At 44.9% G+C, this 16,347-nt stretch overlaps 1 protein-coding gene across 1 annotated transcript in view; it reads right to left on the bottom strand.

Moving 5' to 3' along the window:
• The window catches only part of ANKFN1 (ankyrin repeat and fibronectin type III domain containing 1), a 348,145-nt gene that overhangs the window by 299,727 nt on the left and 32,071 nt on the right, over window positions 1-16,347 (bottom strand). The gene's annotated exons all lie outside the window — the stretch shown is intronic.

Below are 16,347 nucleotides of genomic sequence, written 5' to 3'. Positions count from 1 at the left end.
CACGTTGTCTGTTTTTTAAATTACAGGAGTTTATAGCACAGTAGAGGGCTAAGAGAACTATACAAATATCATTAAAGACAGCAGTCAAAAAGGTCAGAGAGGTGCTCTAGAGTTTGTCCTCAATATATTCTTATAATTGAATGAAAAACTATTACGGGGATTTAAGAGTAGAGGGCGTGATCCCTTCCAGCTGGGGTTGCTGGCGAAGGTTTCGCGGCCAGAGCGGCGCAAACTTGAGTTTTGTAAGACGGGTTGGGTTTTGACTGAAGGCTGCGATGTTAGGGGGCATTCCAGTGGCTTAAAGTGTTCCAAACGCATTAGAAGGAAATGTGTAAAATGTTGTTGGCCACAGTGTGAGCTCTGCATTGGGAGCAGGAGGCTGATAAAATGGAAAGAAAATTGTACAAGTGTGGAATTGTAGAGCAAAAGGCAAGCTCAGAGATCATCTCACGCAAGAAGGTCAAAGGGCTCTGATCTCGAGGTAACTCTGGTCGGCCGGCAGTGACTGCATGGATGATTCTGAAGCTCATTAGCACTCCGTGGGGAAATGAAGCCAAGGATTAATGAAAAGTGACTTCCAAGGGCACTATGGGAAAGAGCTGGTGCCCAAATGCTACTCATTTGGTGTCTCTGATCTTGTCCAATCGCTTCACTTCACATGCAGGGAACTGTGATCCAGGGACGGAAGCAGCTCCTCCAGCATCGCAGGGCCCCGTCCTAGCATAGTGGGAACTAGCACAAAGACCACCCGCTTTCCTTACGTTTTCTAACTTCCGTACCACGCATCAGATTCTGGAAGACCTAATTCGTGTGAGCTATTGTGTAGGCGAAAAGGGAGCTCCACAAGTTCTTCAGCAGGCAGATTGTCCTGAAATGTGTGTGAGGGTGTGCTAGGCCTGCGGGCCTGTGGAAACAGAGGGGAGGGAGAGGGTGAGGTGAATTCCAAAGTAGAACTAGGAACCGCGGAACAGCGCCTGCACTAGGGTTACGGAGAGGATAAGGGATGGGCGAGGGTGATTACGACGAGGGGGAAAGAATTCTGGTTGTTATTAACAATACTGACAATGCTATTCATAAACAGGATCGGATCACTGTTCTAGCAAGTGATGTTGAAAAGAACATTTCCCCCGAGAAAGCCCAGGCTAATCCCATGTTTAAACAATCTTTGGATGCTGTATTCCAGGCTGAAGTTAGTTGTTTCTCTAAGTGCCAAATACCCCTATGAAAATTAAAGAAGAAAAAAAAAATGAGTCTAACATCTGAATGTTTGGGCTCCATGACGCCAAGCGTTCCACGGAGCTGATTCAGAGGAAAGCAAAGGGCACGCGCTGACCGCGGGCACGAGCACTGTGCCGGTTCCCCTAGGGCTCGGAGAAATTCGGGCAGGTAGAACACGTAACCCTGACAACACGCGTCTGTATCATTTCGACCAATCTACTTCACTTGACAAGGAGGTGAGGTAGAGGCAAGATCTTTTGCCATTGAAATAAAATCCTGCCTCAAATAGTGAGTGGTCTCTATAACAGCAGCCTATATAATACAGATGAACAGTCTATATCATAGCAATGACAATGTTATGGGACACTCACTGTCTGAGTCGTTTTGAAATATCTTCTAAAAATATTTGGACTGGGTAAGCCATAAACTCGAGAACGATAATATGAGACGGAACTGACGGAAACAGATACCACGTGAGTATGGGGGAAATCTGCCTTTAGGTTTACTCACCTTTAAAAGGGAATGACAGGCACATAGTAGGTACTCAAGCCATATAAATCTTTATTCCATCATGTTGATACAGAACTTAAAGTTCATAAGGCAGTTCGAGCGAACCCCATTCCATTTGACGACAGTCAAGTTCGGTGAGCTCTAAAACATGACCCATCCAGTGCCACCCAATGAGCCAATGGTGAGGACCAGGTTTGAACCTATGCCTGTTGGCTCTAAGTGCGGTGTACTTTTTACTACACAATAATAATGAACATATTATGTATATTGCCATTTTTTCTTAGCAGGCTATAATTTTGGCAGTCTACACCGAATTTTATTTTCCACTGTGGCTTGTGCAATAGTTCCCACCACTGAGTATTTTTAACTGACAGAACAGATTTTTATTGAAAAACAAATTGATGCATTATCCTGAGAAATGGGCTATATTTGGTAATATCTGGCCCCAGGAATAACTTGGGGATCAACTTGGAATCTAGGGGGCATTTGTCCATATTAAAGGGAACTTTGGTACTACTTTCAAATAAAGAGGCTTTCAGAACTTCCAGATTGCAGAGATTAATAAAGCTCTGTTTTCAATTGTTCATTTTTTTTTTCATTTTCATTTCCATTCATTCATTCATTCATTCATTCACCTAGACATTAAACATTTGTCACGTGCCGGTACCGCGCTATGGGCTGGACAATAGGAGGTGATATGTGCGCTCTTCACCCTGAAGGAGCTCACAGTTTGGGTAGTCACAAGCAAACAATGGCTTATGAATTATGAGACAGATCCAGTGCAGGTGGACAGGATACTTTGGGACACTGAGGAGGGGCATGTAATTGAGACCCAGAGGCAGAGAAGAGGGAAGGAAGGATTTCCAGAGGACCCGCTGTCTGGGCTGAGATGCAAAATATGTTTAGACATGATCAGGATTTAGAAGGGGGTGAGGGACAGTGGATGTCTTTCCAGGCAGACGGAGCAGCCGGTGCGAGGGACAGGGGTAGGAAAGCATGGTGCGTGGAGTGTGCAGCCACAGTGAAGAGGAATAAAAAAGATGTTGGTGGGGATAGATTAGGAGAAGCCTTGGAGTCCAATTTCTTACTATTTAATACACATGGAGGAAGACTTTTACCCCAAAGTCATGCCGGCTACTGCTGACACAGGTTAAGTGGCTGTGTGCATGAACACCAACACGCGTACACCAACACATCTACGCCCCAGAAGTCATCGCATGAGGCTTGTGTACACTGACTCAGTAAAGAATAATCAACAAAGGCTGTTTTAAATTTCTAGATGATTTCTTCTTCAGCTTATTTATTTGCCTGGCTGTCTTTCTAAGTCCAATAGATTCATATTCGCAGGCTTTGGAAGTGATGAAGGGAGGCAGACTCTATTAGGCAAAGCAGGCTGGACAAAGTCCCATCTATACCCCGGCGTCCTGGCACTGCTGGGCCTCCTTACCCTGACAGAGAGGCAAACAGTTCAACTCGAAACTTCCAGGAACAAGCCACCTCTTAGTCTCTTCTTGGTCAGCGGAGTCCATCTTCCCAAGGAAACACAGGTATGGAGGATGAGTCTAGCAAAAGTGGATACTGATCACAGAAGAAGACCACGCATGTGTTCTGTGCTGGGAAAATGTGACTCATAGGACCATAAACCCCGAGAGCTGAGAGTTTTAGGAAGCCAGTTAAAGAGGCGAGGATCCAGCCGGGGCTTTCTGCCGCGCTCCATGGGTATTATTTATTTTGTGTATTGCTCAAGGTTGGAGAGTGTCAGGACTAAACAGTGGCCAGAGTCACAGAGAAAAATCTGTCTATGCAGTGGAGGTAATATTGAGTCATTTCTGCTTGGCGCTGCTCTGAGAAAAAAAAAAAAAAAAGACTGAAGATTTTTAGAGGCAAAATTGGCATCTCAGATACAAAGTGGTTACCCATGCTTGTCAAAATTCAAATGCAATTTTTTTTATTATTTTTAATATGGAAAGCTAAGCTTTATTATGGCTGCTTTTAATTTTTTTTTCCCAACAAAATATGTACGATATTACAGTGGTACCCAATAGCAACTCTATAATTAAGGATCAAATTTTTTTTTTTTAGAGAAAGACATTTTTTACTTATTTTTTAAATTTTATTTAGAAAAGGAAATTTAATGGGGGTGACACTGATCAATAAGAGTACATAGATTTCAGGTAAACATTTCTATAGCATTTGAACTGTTGATTGTGTTGTGTGCCCATCACCCAAAGTCAAATCATTTTCTGTCCTTCTTTATGCCCCTCACAACTCCTTCCTCTTGGAAACCACTTCATTTTATCTATGTCCATGGGTCTCATTTTGATACCCCACCTATGTGTGAAATCATATAGTCCTTATCTGTTTCTGATTTACTTATTTCACTCAGTATTACGTTCTCAAGGTCCATCCATGTTGTCATAAATGGCAATATGTCATTATTTCTTATGGTTGAATAGTATTCCATTGTGTATATGTACTACATCTTCTTTATCCAATCCTCTGTCGAAGAACACTTTGGTTTTTAAAAAAGAAATAATGCAGGGGAGAAAACCTGTTAATCTCTGTTCTGATTAGATGAACCAACAAATTTGGAACATCAAAGATATTCATCAAATCTCTGCAGAGTTTGCTGAATATAATAAAACTTAATCCCTCTCCCCCCCCCCCCCGCAAATGCTACAGACACAATGGTCTTTGACAATTGATGTATCTACTTATTTAATCAATTCAATAAGCTAGTGTGTTTAGAGCAAGGACACTATTGTGTCACCTTACACCACCAAATTCATATGTTGAAGTTCTAACTCCCTAACCCTCTACACGTTAGAATGTAGCTGTATTTGAAGATCGGGGTTTTAAAGGGGTAATTAAATTAAAATAAGATCATTACGGTGGGCCCTAATCCAAGATGCCTGGTGTCCTTTTAAGAGGAGAAAATGTGGGCACAGAAACATGCGAAGGGAAGACCATGTGAAGATACAGGGAGAGATGGCCATCTACAAGCCAAGGAAAGAGAACTGGAACAGACCCACCCCTTGAGGTCCTCAGCAGGAGCCAACCCTGCCGGCACCTTGAGCTTGGACTCCATCCAGCCTTTCGAACACTTAGGATAATACATTTCTGTTGAAGCCACTCATTCTACGGCACTCTGCTATGGTAGCCCTAGGAAGCTAATACGACATTCATGTTTATTATATCTAACATTAACAAATTTCCCATGTGAACGTTTATTCTCTGCTACCTACTGCAACATTCTGATTTCTGTTGGAATGACCTCTCCTCGTTTTACATTCTGTCGATGGGACTACAAATAAAAACCCGACCTTACACCTAGGAGCAGGGTGGACATGTGACCCACGTTAAGCCAGTTGGACCCTCTCCTGGGACTTAGACTTTAAGTGGAACAAGGGTGAAAATAATGATAGGAGCTCATTCATGGTGCTGACCAATGAGGCTGCTTACAGTGTCTGCCCCTCAGAACAGTGCTGCTGCCTGCATCTGGCTGTTTTGCTAGCAGAATTGCCCAGCATTCTTATAGATTCTGAGAACTGCCCCAAATCTTCTAATTGCTTTTACTAAACTTGACTTTAGAGAGAGAGGAAGGGAGAGAGAGAGAGGGAGAACAACTAATTCTGATTTGTTGTTTCACTTATTGGTGCATTCATTGGTTGATTCTCGTATATGTCCTGACCAGGGATGTAACCTGCAACCTTGGCATATCTGGATGATGCTCTAATCAACTGAACTGCTTAGCCAAGGCCATCATTGGTTTATTTTACCCTAAGAAGACACATTTTCTGTAGTTGGTGAGCAATTATTTTCCTAATTCAGATCATGAAATTTTTTTTTTTTGTTAAAATATAAAAGTTGGCCCAAGCTGGTTGACTCAGCTGTAGAGCATTGGCCTAGAGTGTGGAAGTCCCAGGTTTGATTCCCATTCAGGGCACACAGGAGAAGAAATCATCTGCTTCTCCATTCCTCCCTCTGTCACTTTTTTTTCTCTCTCTCTTTTCCCCTCCTGCAGCCATGGCTCAATTGGAAGGAGATGGCCCTGGGTGCTGAGGATAGCTCCATGGCCTCCACCCCAGGCGCTAAGAAGAGGTTGGTTGCTGAGCAATAGAGCAACACCCCAGATAGGCTGAACCTTACCCCCCCTGTGGGCTTGCTGGGTGGATCCCAGTCGCAGCACATGCAGGAGTTTGTCTCTTTACTTCCCCTCCTCTCATTGAATAAAATATTATATATATATAAAAGTTTATAAACTTTTTTACTTAAAACCTTTCCTGGCTCAGTTCTCCTTTATTCTCCTCTGTCGGTTTTCTGCATTCATTCAGTAAATGCTTTCTAAGCGTGTGCTTTGTGTTAGACATCAGGTTAGGGGATTTCATCAAGCTAAAGACTAGGTGTTCTGTGTAATATGGGGAATTATTGAACATAAATATAAATTAGATATTTTATATGTTATTATACTGCATCTATGTAGAGCCTATAGACGTTCACATCAGTAGCTCAAACTAACTGGAAAACTCCATCGAAACAAAGAATTTTAAATCAGAAAGTGTTTATTTAGTACCTACTGTGTACAAAGGTTCATATCAAATATAGCTAGCCGTTAAAAAAATAAGAACAAACTCTATATTGAACACGAAACTTCAAGAAAATGAGAAAAGTCATCCCGAATCCTCTTAATCCTGACAATGCCCCCAAGGAGAATTTACTGTATTTCCACTATGCGATTCACTTCGTGCCTGATCTCATTTAATCCTTACGGCAAACTTCAGAGCGGCTACCGTGATATTCCTTCTTTTACAGAGATGGAAACTGAGGTTGGGATACTTTCCCCAAGTCCTTCAGCGTCCTTTATAGTCCTGCAAGTGGCAGACAAATCCCTCTAATTCCATTTGCCCTTTGCCACCACTAATAGCTCAACTATTAGGAGCAAAAAGAACCCTCTTATTCTCTCAAAATAGCTAATAAAACAGAATAACCTCACACCCCGAGATGCCAGGAGCCGCAGTTAGAATGAGTATGCCATGTGCCACTGTCTCCTGTCCTCTCCTGGGTTCAGAACTTTGTTGGTTTTTTTTAATGTTTGTTTTATTGACTTTAGAGAGAGAGAGAGGGAGAGAGAGAAGAGACAGAGAGACAGGAACATCGATGGATCTGTTTCTGTATGTGCCCTGACCAGGGACCAAGCTGGCAACCTCATCCTTCTGGCATGATGCTCTGACCAACAGAACTACCCGGTCAGGGTCAGAACTTTGTTTTATTTGATAATTCCTTCTTCACATCTACAGCATCATAACTGTCTCATGTCTAAGCCTGAGGATGTGAGCTTTGGTCAGCGCGCTACCAAGACTAGAATTTCAGAATGAATCAATAGGCATCTTCTATGGAATTCATAGCAATGAGATTTTACATTTATCATTACTTGGCTCCTAGATTCCTTTAATGGAGGCCAATCGGCAGCTCCCACCTCTTGTAAAAGTTTCCAGGAGACAAAACATGAGAGCTCTGTTCCATTTTTTTCCCTGGGATTCTGTATCTCATACAAGCATCAGTAATCAAAGTGGCATTTACTAGCTTGGCAAATGAATAAACCTTTACTTTCCCACAAGTTCAGTTGTAGGCAACAAGCTCTCCTAAAGTTTCCATAGCAAACAAGCAGCTGCTTGAAAGAAAGATGAAAGAAAGAAAGAAAGAAAGAAAGAAAGAAAGAAAGAAAGAAAGAAAGAAAGAAAGAAAGAAAGAAAGAAAAAAGAAATCAGCAAGGAAAAATAGTGTAACAAGGACCACACTGATCCTACATTAGTTTCCTAGTGACTTGCAGAGTTTGTAATTTTTATCATTTACCTTTCTCTCCACTACACCAATTCCTAGGGGAGGGTTCATTTTTTATTCATTCTGAAAGTTTACCATCAATCATCCTCTTAAAGAGCTTGCCAGAAACTTGGACAGAGCCTCATAATAAAATTGCAGAGACAGAGGACTAATTGATTTCTATAAATAATGTTTAGCTGTAAAGATATGAAAGGTGGTTAGAACCACATGTATTAATCTCCTTTTTTGCTCCATCTGTGTCTGCAAAAGCAGACCTTACCTTGACAAAGTGCCCTGACTATTTTGCCCTGCAAACACACAGCAGGAGATTAACACCAGATGGCCCACCCCTCCCGTCTCCCTGCCCTCCCCTCCCACCCTGCCCCCACCTCCTCTGGCCAAATCCTCTAATTACTCCTCCCCCCCATTTATATTCCATAATATTAAGTTTTTATTTTCATTACCATCCCTGCTCTGACAACATGTGAAATCGACAGCCCCCCCACCCCGTTTTCTCTCTGGGCTTCCACCTTTCTGCGCAACAAACAAAAATCCAACCCAAACCCCAAATGCAAAAGCTTTTCATCAGCCTGCAAGACTGACAATGTTCAAGAAAAACAGTCACTACTGGTGCTCAAGTATTATTAATGTGTGTATCTTGGAAAGAGGGAGGTTGTGGAGAACTCGCTCCCGGGGACGCTCTCACGCATGGCTAGCTTTAATCACGTTGTACAGCAACACCCAGCAGTTACTACTTGTCAACATCATATAAAACGGGAGCAGAATTATAACTGGGGGAATACATGCTGGCTGGACAAGAAGATAATGCTATAAATCTCGTATTTATTTAAGAGTTGTTGAAGAAACGTTGAGAACTCGCAGAAGCACCATCTGCTCGGGCCAACCGTGATAATGGCGAAATAAAGAGCGAACCAGAGACAGGGCAGGTCTACGTGATAGATGCCCGATTCTAAATTATGACGATTAGGGTCATTACATCTCAAAGGCTGATTCAAAAGGGCACCCTCTTAAGCTGGTTCAGTCCATCAGCTGGTTTGAGTCCCAATGAAAGGCAACACAGAATGTCATACTTAGCACAGAACACCATTTTTCTGGCTATAGATTAAATTCAAAATGAATGGTTACCTTGACTTCGGAGACAGGAAAATTGTCACACTCAACGGAATTCAACAAAAATTGGCCAATTTCTTCTTTTTTTCTCTTTCTTTTTTTTTTTGGGGGGGGGGGCTAGCCTGCTCCTCTATGATGGTGGATAGATATTTTCTATAAATAAGGGTGTTAGGGAGTCTTTGTCACGGGGCAACACAAATGACATAATTGATCTAAATAAAGTGATTCCACCTCGCTTGACTTCTGATTGAGTGAGATATTCCTGATGATTATCATACTTGAAATATGGTCATAATATTTCAAAGCTTTCCCAGATCCTTTCCTTTTTCCTTTTATGTGAGGCGGATAAAACTTTCTCAACACCTTTATTTTAGGGGTGCGGGAAACGCATGCTGTGTTTTATAATTTTAAGTCTCAGTTAAGTTAACCGCACTTGTAAAAAGTAATTTATTTTTAGTGCGGGCTTCTTCTCTAACATTCCCATCCACTCCGTGGGTTGAGTTGCCTCTCTTTACACCCCCTTGAACTGGCTTTCTCAATTCTTGTCAGTGGTTTCTAATATCAATGATAAGAACCCGGAAGGGCGGAACTTCTGGTCCCACTTGGCCTAGGGCCCCAGTGGTTTAATGAGGGGCTACCAGCTCAGTTCCTAGCCAGCAGTGTTTTGGATTCCCCGGGTTTTGTATATAGTTTTATTAACCATTTCTGTAATGGCCCTAAGGTCATCTAAGCACCAATGTGGGAGAAGACAAAAGGAAAGGAAATAGTTGATTGAGCCTAAGAGTGTTTTCTTTCTTTTCTAAAAGGTCTTGGGTAGGGAGGGCAAGTCCACAGTGTCATTGAGCTATCCTGCTACTTGATATCACAGTAATTAAAATGCTTCTAGGAATTAGGCTAGGTAACCCTTGAGGTGTATACTGGGGCAAGCTGCTTGGTCTGTGATTAGTAAGGGTAGCAGGACACGGCCCGGCCCGTCCAACCCCCAAGTCCGTGGTGTTCACATGGCTGAAGCAGTTCAAGCAAGCAAGGAATCAGCACATCTGTTCATCGGATCAGTGGAAGGAGCCTACCGAGCTCTGAAACACCATGGCCGATGGGTCTGGTGAATTATTCAGCATTCCAGAAAGCTGGGGTGTTCTCTGGGTAGGCTGGTTGGAAAGTTAAGAGTGCCAAGAAATACATGGTACTGTATTTATATTACCTGGACTTGAAGAACTGTGTAACCCAGTTTCCACTGCTTACAGCTCCAGACTGAAGTCTGAATCCGGGAGCTCTGAGGAACACCTGAGGATCAAGCTCAGGCTTGGATTCCACATGCCCAATCAAGTGAAGCCGCCATGGCTTTCTGACCTATAGGGTTACACCTATAAATGCACCCTCAAACACAAGATTGAAAGCTTAAAGTAGGTAAATGATTAGGTGTTGGGATTGAATGCATCGGTAGCTTTACAGACATAATTAGTAGCAGGATCTACTTATGCGCATCAGTGGAAACTTGGAGGTCAAAGAGAATGATGCCAATCTATGGCCTCCCTGAGTGCCAGGCCAAGAAATAGCCCCTAGCAAGACACCCAAGTGCCTACATGCTCTCGAAGTCTTGAGAGAGAAAGGAGGAGCCTCTAGCAAAGCCCATGAGAGTTTGAGCTGTGGTGTCTAAGAATAAGGAAGCCCTGTTGGTCGGTGTGCTGCTGATATAAGGTGATGGTGTCTGGCTGCCTCTTGGCAGACGTCTCCCAGACAGACCCACTCATCAGCGCCCATCAAGCCTAACTGGTCAGATAAAGCTGCTGCCTCTGTGTGTTGCCTGAACCCTTGCGTTCCCTCCTGACCTCAGTTTTAGAAATAGCTGAGGGCAATGACTTAGGAGTCTTTTGCTCCCCCTCCATGCCCTTTGGCCAGAATCCTCATCCTCTCCCTTTTCTGCCCTCCCTAGACGACCAGTGTTCCTCTGTTGGTTCCCAGGAACCTGAGGTCATTTGCTGTGCTAGTCCACCAGGATGGCTCCTCCCAAAACATCTCTCAGTCCTGCTGACTTCCCTCCGCTCCACTTACCCTGCTCCAGCCCCAGGCACCTTGCTCTGTCTTGAACATGTCAAGCGGACTTGCACGTCAAGATCTTTGAACCTGTGGTTCTCCATCTTGGAGTGCTATTCTCTCAGGATCACAGTGGCTCATTCTCTCACTTAATTGATGCCTCTACTTCAATGCCACCTCCTCAAAGAGAACTTTCCTGACCACTCTTACTCCAAAAAATACCACCCACCACCCATTACTCACTCTTTCTTCACATTTCTTCAGCTGTCTTTGGGTACCTATCACTCTTGGCAATGAGCATGTTTATCTGTCTTCCCCCCCCCCCTTTTTATTCTCTCTTAAATTGAATTTTTATTCTCTCTTAAATCAGCAAAGAATTTGTCCTGCTGATTGTTAAAGGGTGCCTGACCTGGTAGGCTTTCAATAACTATCTGTTGATTGTTGAATAAGTGGAAGAATATATTGGAATGAGACAACAGAGTGTGACTGGCTTAGGATTAGCTGCTCACGACTCTGAGGGTTGTGACTCAAATCTACCAGAGATGAGAAGCCTTGTCCTCTAGTCCCATTATAGGAAGGATAGCTTTCTTGGCTCTATCAAAAGAAATCAGGGTATTACTTTGTCTCAGCCTTAGAAAGTACCCAATATGGGAGAGGTAGTACCAGACTGGGAGAAGTCAGTCTTACAACTCTGAAAGCCATCTAGGGTCCCGAGTTTCCCAGCCCAATTTCTGAGCCACTTCCAGCTCTATTTCTCCACTGCCTGTTCCATTCTTCTCTAGGGGGGCTGTTCCCGACCAGACTGCACCCCGCCCTGCACCCCAGTCCTCTTCACCGCAGAGTTAAGGGCAGTGTGAACAAGGTTTCATGTAAGCACTTGGTGGAGAAACACTATTGTCACCCAAACCGTCATGTCACTTGATGGATAGAGAAACAGAGAGGGTCAGAAAACTGAAGTAGGTTGGCCAAGGCTCCACTGTTAATGAAGGTCACAGCCCAGCCTAGAGTCTAAGTCTCCTGGTGACAGAACTGGTCCTAGCTCTACACTCCATGCCATAAACAGGAAACAGCCAATGACACCCTGGGGTGTTCATCTAAGAATCAGTTCAATTCTCCAAATATTGATTGAATGCCCAAAATGTACCTGGCCCTGCAATTGGTTAGAATCCGGGGAGCAACAATGAAAACAGTAGAGTTTCAAAGAGTTTACTAGAAGTTTGAATACAGAATATATATAATGGCATTGACATATTGATCAATAGGTAATTAATGCAATAATCAGTTTAACTTCAAAGAGAGCCTTAAAGCACTTTCTCAGAAAATTCTCCAACAGCTATGCTTAGGCCCCATTACAGATATGATTTTTAAAGAGAAAGAGAGAGAGAGAGAGAGAGAGAGAGAGAGAGAGAGAGAGAGAAAAGAAGAAGAAGAAGAAGAAGAAGAAGAAGAGGAGGAGGAGGAGGGGAAGGAGAAGGAGGAAGAAAGAGAAGAAGAACAGGAAGGAGAAAAGAGAAAGGAGAAGGAGAAAAGGAAGAAGAAGGAGGAGGAGGGGAGGAGAAAGGGGAGGGGAAAGAGGAGGTAAGAAGGGAGAGGAAAGAAGGAAGGAAGGAAGGAAGGAAGGAAGGAAGGAAGGAAGGAAGGGAAGGAGGGATGGAGGAAGGGGTGGAGGGAGGGAAAAGAAAACTGAATGGTGCTCTGGCTTCTTCCATTGATTTGCACATATTTCTGCATCTTTCAAAGACCCTTACGCTTTCAGGGACCCTTATGCTGGAGGGGCCCTCTTCAGAAGCCTTTACAGCATGGTTCTCAGGTGCTCTGAGGCCTCGGGGTGAAGTGAGAGCGCTGAAGTACTCCTACCACTCAGCACCCCCTCCCTGCTCCTCTGCCCAGATGTCAATGTTAAACTTCTGCATTATCGCAGAAACTTCTGATTAATACTAACCTGATCAATAATAAACACTCCTTTCCTCACCAAAAGCACAGTGGAGGTCTTCGGGGCCAACCTGGGTCAGTGATAGGGATTTAGAAACCCACACAGTCAGTAGGGTGTCCATCAGTCCCCATAGTGCTTAGCCCTGGCTCAGCCGTTCAGAGACGGCCTTTTGACAAGAAAAGTTCACTCTGGACTTTATAAATCTGTCCTCTCCATCATCATAACAATAAAGTCCAAAAAGAGTGAAGGGAAGGAGAAAGAGAGAGAGAGAGAGAGAGAGAGAGAGAGAGAGCAAGTGCATTGGCAGAAATATTAAGCAAGAGTTGATACTAACATGGAAACATTCCTGATTTCCTATATTTGTGTAAGTAAATATCCAAGGATATGAAAGAAACCAGAAAACAAGGTAAAAACTTGCCTCTAGAAACCCCTTTCTTTCCATCTTTCCCCATTTTCCCACCTCCCGCAGATAAGGAGAGTTTCCAGCCCCAAACCACTAGAATCAAGACTTGCCTGGAAACGGAAGCGAAACCAGCTCTCCCTCCGCCCGCCCTCCGCCCGCCGGAGCCCAGATGCTCACTCACCAGCTCGGGCCGGGTTCGCTCGCTCACTCTCCCACATTTTCCTGCCTGTTGCATGCAAGGCGATTTTGTCTCCAGACGCCCATTACTGATTTTCTGAATTGTTTTCCTACCCTGGTTTGAGACGCCTCCATGAGAGACCAGGGGAGGGCCGAGCTCTTCAGCTGAAAAAGACCCTGGGTGGGGGTAGAGGGAAACCCCTTCTCCGAGCCTCCACACTGTTCTCGTTGCCAAGGGAACACTTGCTTTGTCCAGGGAGGCTAAGAATGGCCGCCTCTCCCATGGCCTGGCTCTAGGGATGGCCAAGTCGCCGTGCAGGGTCCTGAGCAGAGGGAGGGGACGTGCCACACACGTACTCCGGACAAAGAAATCACTTTCAAAGAATGCAATGGTGAAAAAGAAGGTCTTAGGGAATGTCTGGTGGGGAGGGAGGAAATTTATGGATACTACTGCTATGATCAGATCTGAGTGGCTTCTGTGCCCCCAAAAGGAGTGGGATTCAAATCCATATCTCAGAGGGAGACAGGGTGGAAGGACAAACAGAGGGACAAGGGGAAGGCTGGGAAAGGTGTGTCTCAGCCTCCTTCAGTTCCACATAAATCAGATAAGCAATTATTTAGTTAAGATGCTCAACTGAAGTTTTGGACTGAACTCTTTTGGCTACGGGATTGGTTGAGGAGCTGTCTATTTCCCAGAAGTCTGGTGGGGAACAGAGAGCATCATTTTGCTGGTCAAACATGTTCTCATTTGCCTTGCATTTTAAGGGCAGGGTTAATGTTCCTTTTCAGAATAGATTCTGAAAGATTCTATTCTGAAGAGATTCAGAATAGATTCTGTGCACATTTATTTTGAAACCCATTTGTCAAGAGTTGACTAGGTCGAACAGTCCTTTGGAGAGTTTGGACGGACCTCTGTTCCTAGCTTACTGCCTGGCTCAGTGTAGCTGCTCAAGAAAACATAAATGGTTGTTGAAAAATAACTTGTTCACAGTGTTCTATCTTTCCAGCAAGGTAGGAGGAAGAATACTTGACAGACGAAGATGCTAAGACTCAGAGAATGCGGCTTACCTGACCAGTGACTGAATGGTACCAAAGAGGAGACTCCAACTCAGAGCCCCATTACTTTTGACCATGATTTCTAATTATTTTATTTTATTATTAGTTGAATTTATTGGGATGACATCGGTTCCCCAAATCATACAGGTCTCAAGTGTACAACTCGATACAACATGGTCTGCACGCTGCACCGTGTGCCCTCCACCCCAAGCAAAGTCTCTTACTTGCTTATTTAAAACTAGAGGACTCAACGGAACCCGACGTGCATGTTACTGTACAATAGGGGAAAATGGCAAACACAGAGAAACAGTACCTGGTCACCTCTATATCTGGTCTGGGCTACATGTGGGGTGAGGCTAGTCACCCTGAATTATAGTCAAGTATCAAGAAAATGTACACACACACACACACACACTTCTCTGCAAGATGGTGTGATTCTTACATTACTCATCTTCTAAGGCTCAACTCTGGTATCAGTCGCTCCACGAACTTCCCATCATGATCCCCAAGCTCAGCTTCCACAGCGCTTTTTAAAGAGCCTTCTCATAATACTTATCACACTGAGGGGGTCATTGGAGCTTGTGTGTGTGATCACAGGGATGGCTCTTTAGCAGCGTATAATCACTGTAAAGGAAGGCACCATGCTTCCTTCACCTCTTCGTCTCTTAAACACCCACTAAGGTGCCTATCACATACATAGAGGGCCCGTGAGACATATATCAAGAACTAAAGAGCAATGAGTCCATTTGTAAGTGTCTTGCTGAGTGTCAGCTCCATGTAGCCCCAGGCAGGATTCAAGAAATGTTGAAGGTGTAGATTCTGCCTGCTTTGAAAAGTCTCTGTAAAGTAAAAGACCTGGTTCTTATATATTACTTAAGTCTATTGCCATAAGTGTAGCTGAGGGTAGCAGGAGTAATGGAAGCATTTGTTTCATGGACGGAACCCAGGTCTCTTGGTGGTTTTGTCCGTTAAGCTGTGGCTGTGAAATCCAGGAGTCCTGAGCTGCAAAGGGGCCCAGGTGGGCTTGCAGGCTCCACACTGATTTCTTCCTGTTAATACTCTTGGCTTTCTCAGCCATCTCCTCTAAGGAAACCCTAGTTAAGTGCACATTACCTCGTGGCAGAAGGGTTGGAAATTGCTCCACCGTAACATCTTCCCTGCTACTTCTGTCATCTTCTATGACGCCACTTCTCTTTTACGAAAACTCTAACCTAAGTCCACCAAAACCCACTATCCAAATGGATAGCTGGCGATAACCACAAAAGCAGCATGGTGGACAGTCTGATCAGTTTGGGGTCCCTGGGCCCAGGCTTCCTGTCAATCTCTCTCGGGGATGCTGACGCTATACATACTTTGCACGGCGGACAGCACTAACTTGTCAACCGAGGAAAAGTCCCAACCAAGAGAGCAGGGTCCTGTCCTCACTGCGCCATCACGATGGAAACAGCAGGTGATAAGTGTTGGGTGCCAAGGAGAGTAGTAGACTGGTGTCTTCAGGTCATCCAAAGGTCATGGCGAAGACTGAGGCCCAGAGCTGCATACCAAGTGAGCCGACACGGACTAGATTCCAAAGTTAGACACATTCAACCACATCTTCCTGAGTGGGTCTTCTGACCTCAGGCCCCCGCCCCCACCAGCCTGCCTCACACCCTGCCCCAGGGACCTCAGGCCCCCGCCCCCACCAGCCTGCCTCACACCCTGCCCCAGGGACCTCAGGCCCCCGCCCCCACCAGCCTGCCTCACACCCTGCCCCAGGGACCTCAGGCCCCGCCCCCACCAGCCTGCCTCACACCCTGCCCCAGGGACCTCAGGCCCCCGCCCCCACCAGCCTGCCTCATACCCTGCCCCAGGGACCTCAGGCCCCTGCCCCCACCAGCCTGCCTCACACCCTGCCCCAGGGACCTCAGGCCCCCGCCCCCACCAGCCTGCCTCACACCCTGCCCCAGGGACCTCTGCAGGCTGATCTCTCCATCTGGTCATGTCCCTCTTCAGAGTAGGATGCCGCCACATCTGACCGTTGCCCTAAGATTAAGTCCGATCTCACGGGCTTTCTGCAACCTGCCCT

The sequence above is a fragment of the Saccopteryx leptura genome, chromosome 2 (assembly GCF_036850995.1).
Source record: "Saccopteryx leptura isolate mSacLep1 chromosome 2, mSacLep1_pri_phased_curated, whole genome shotgun sequence".
Taxonomy (NCBI): domain Eukaryota; kingdom Metazoa; phylum Chordata; class Mammalia; order Chiroptera; family Emballonuridae; genus Saccopteryx; species Saccopteryx leptura.
Note: the sequence above shows the minus strand (reverse complement) of the source record. Positions and strands in the feature narration are given on the sequence as shown.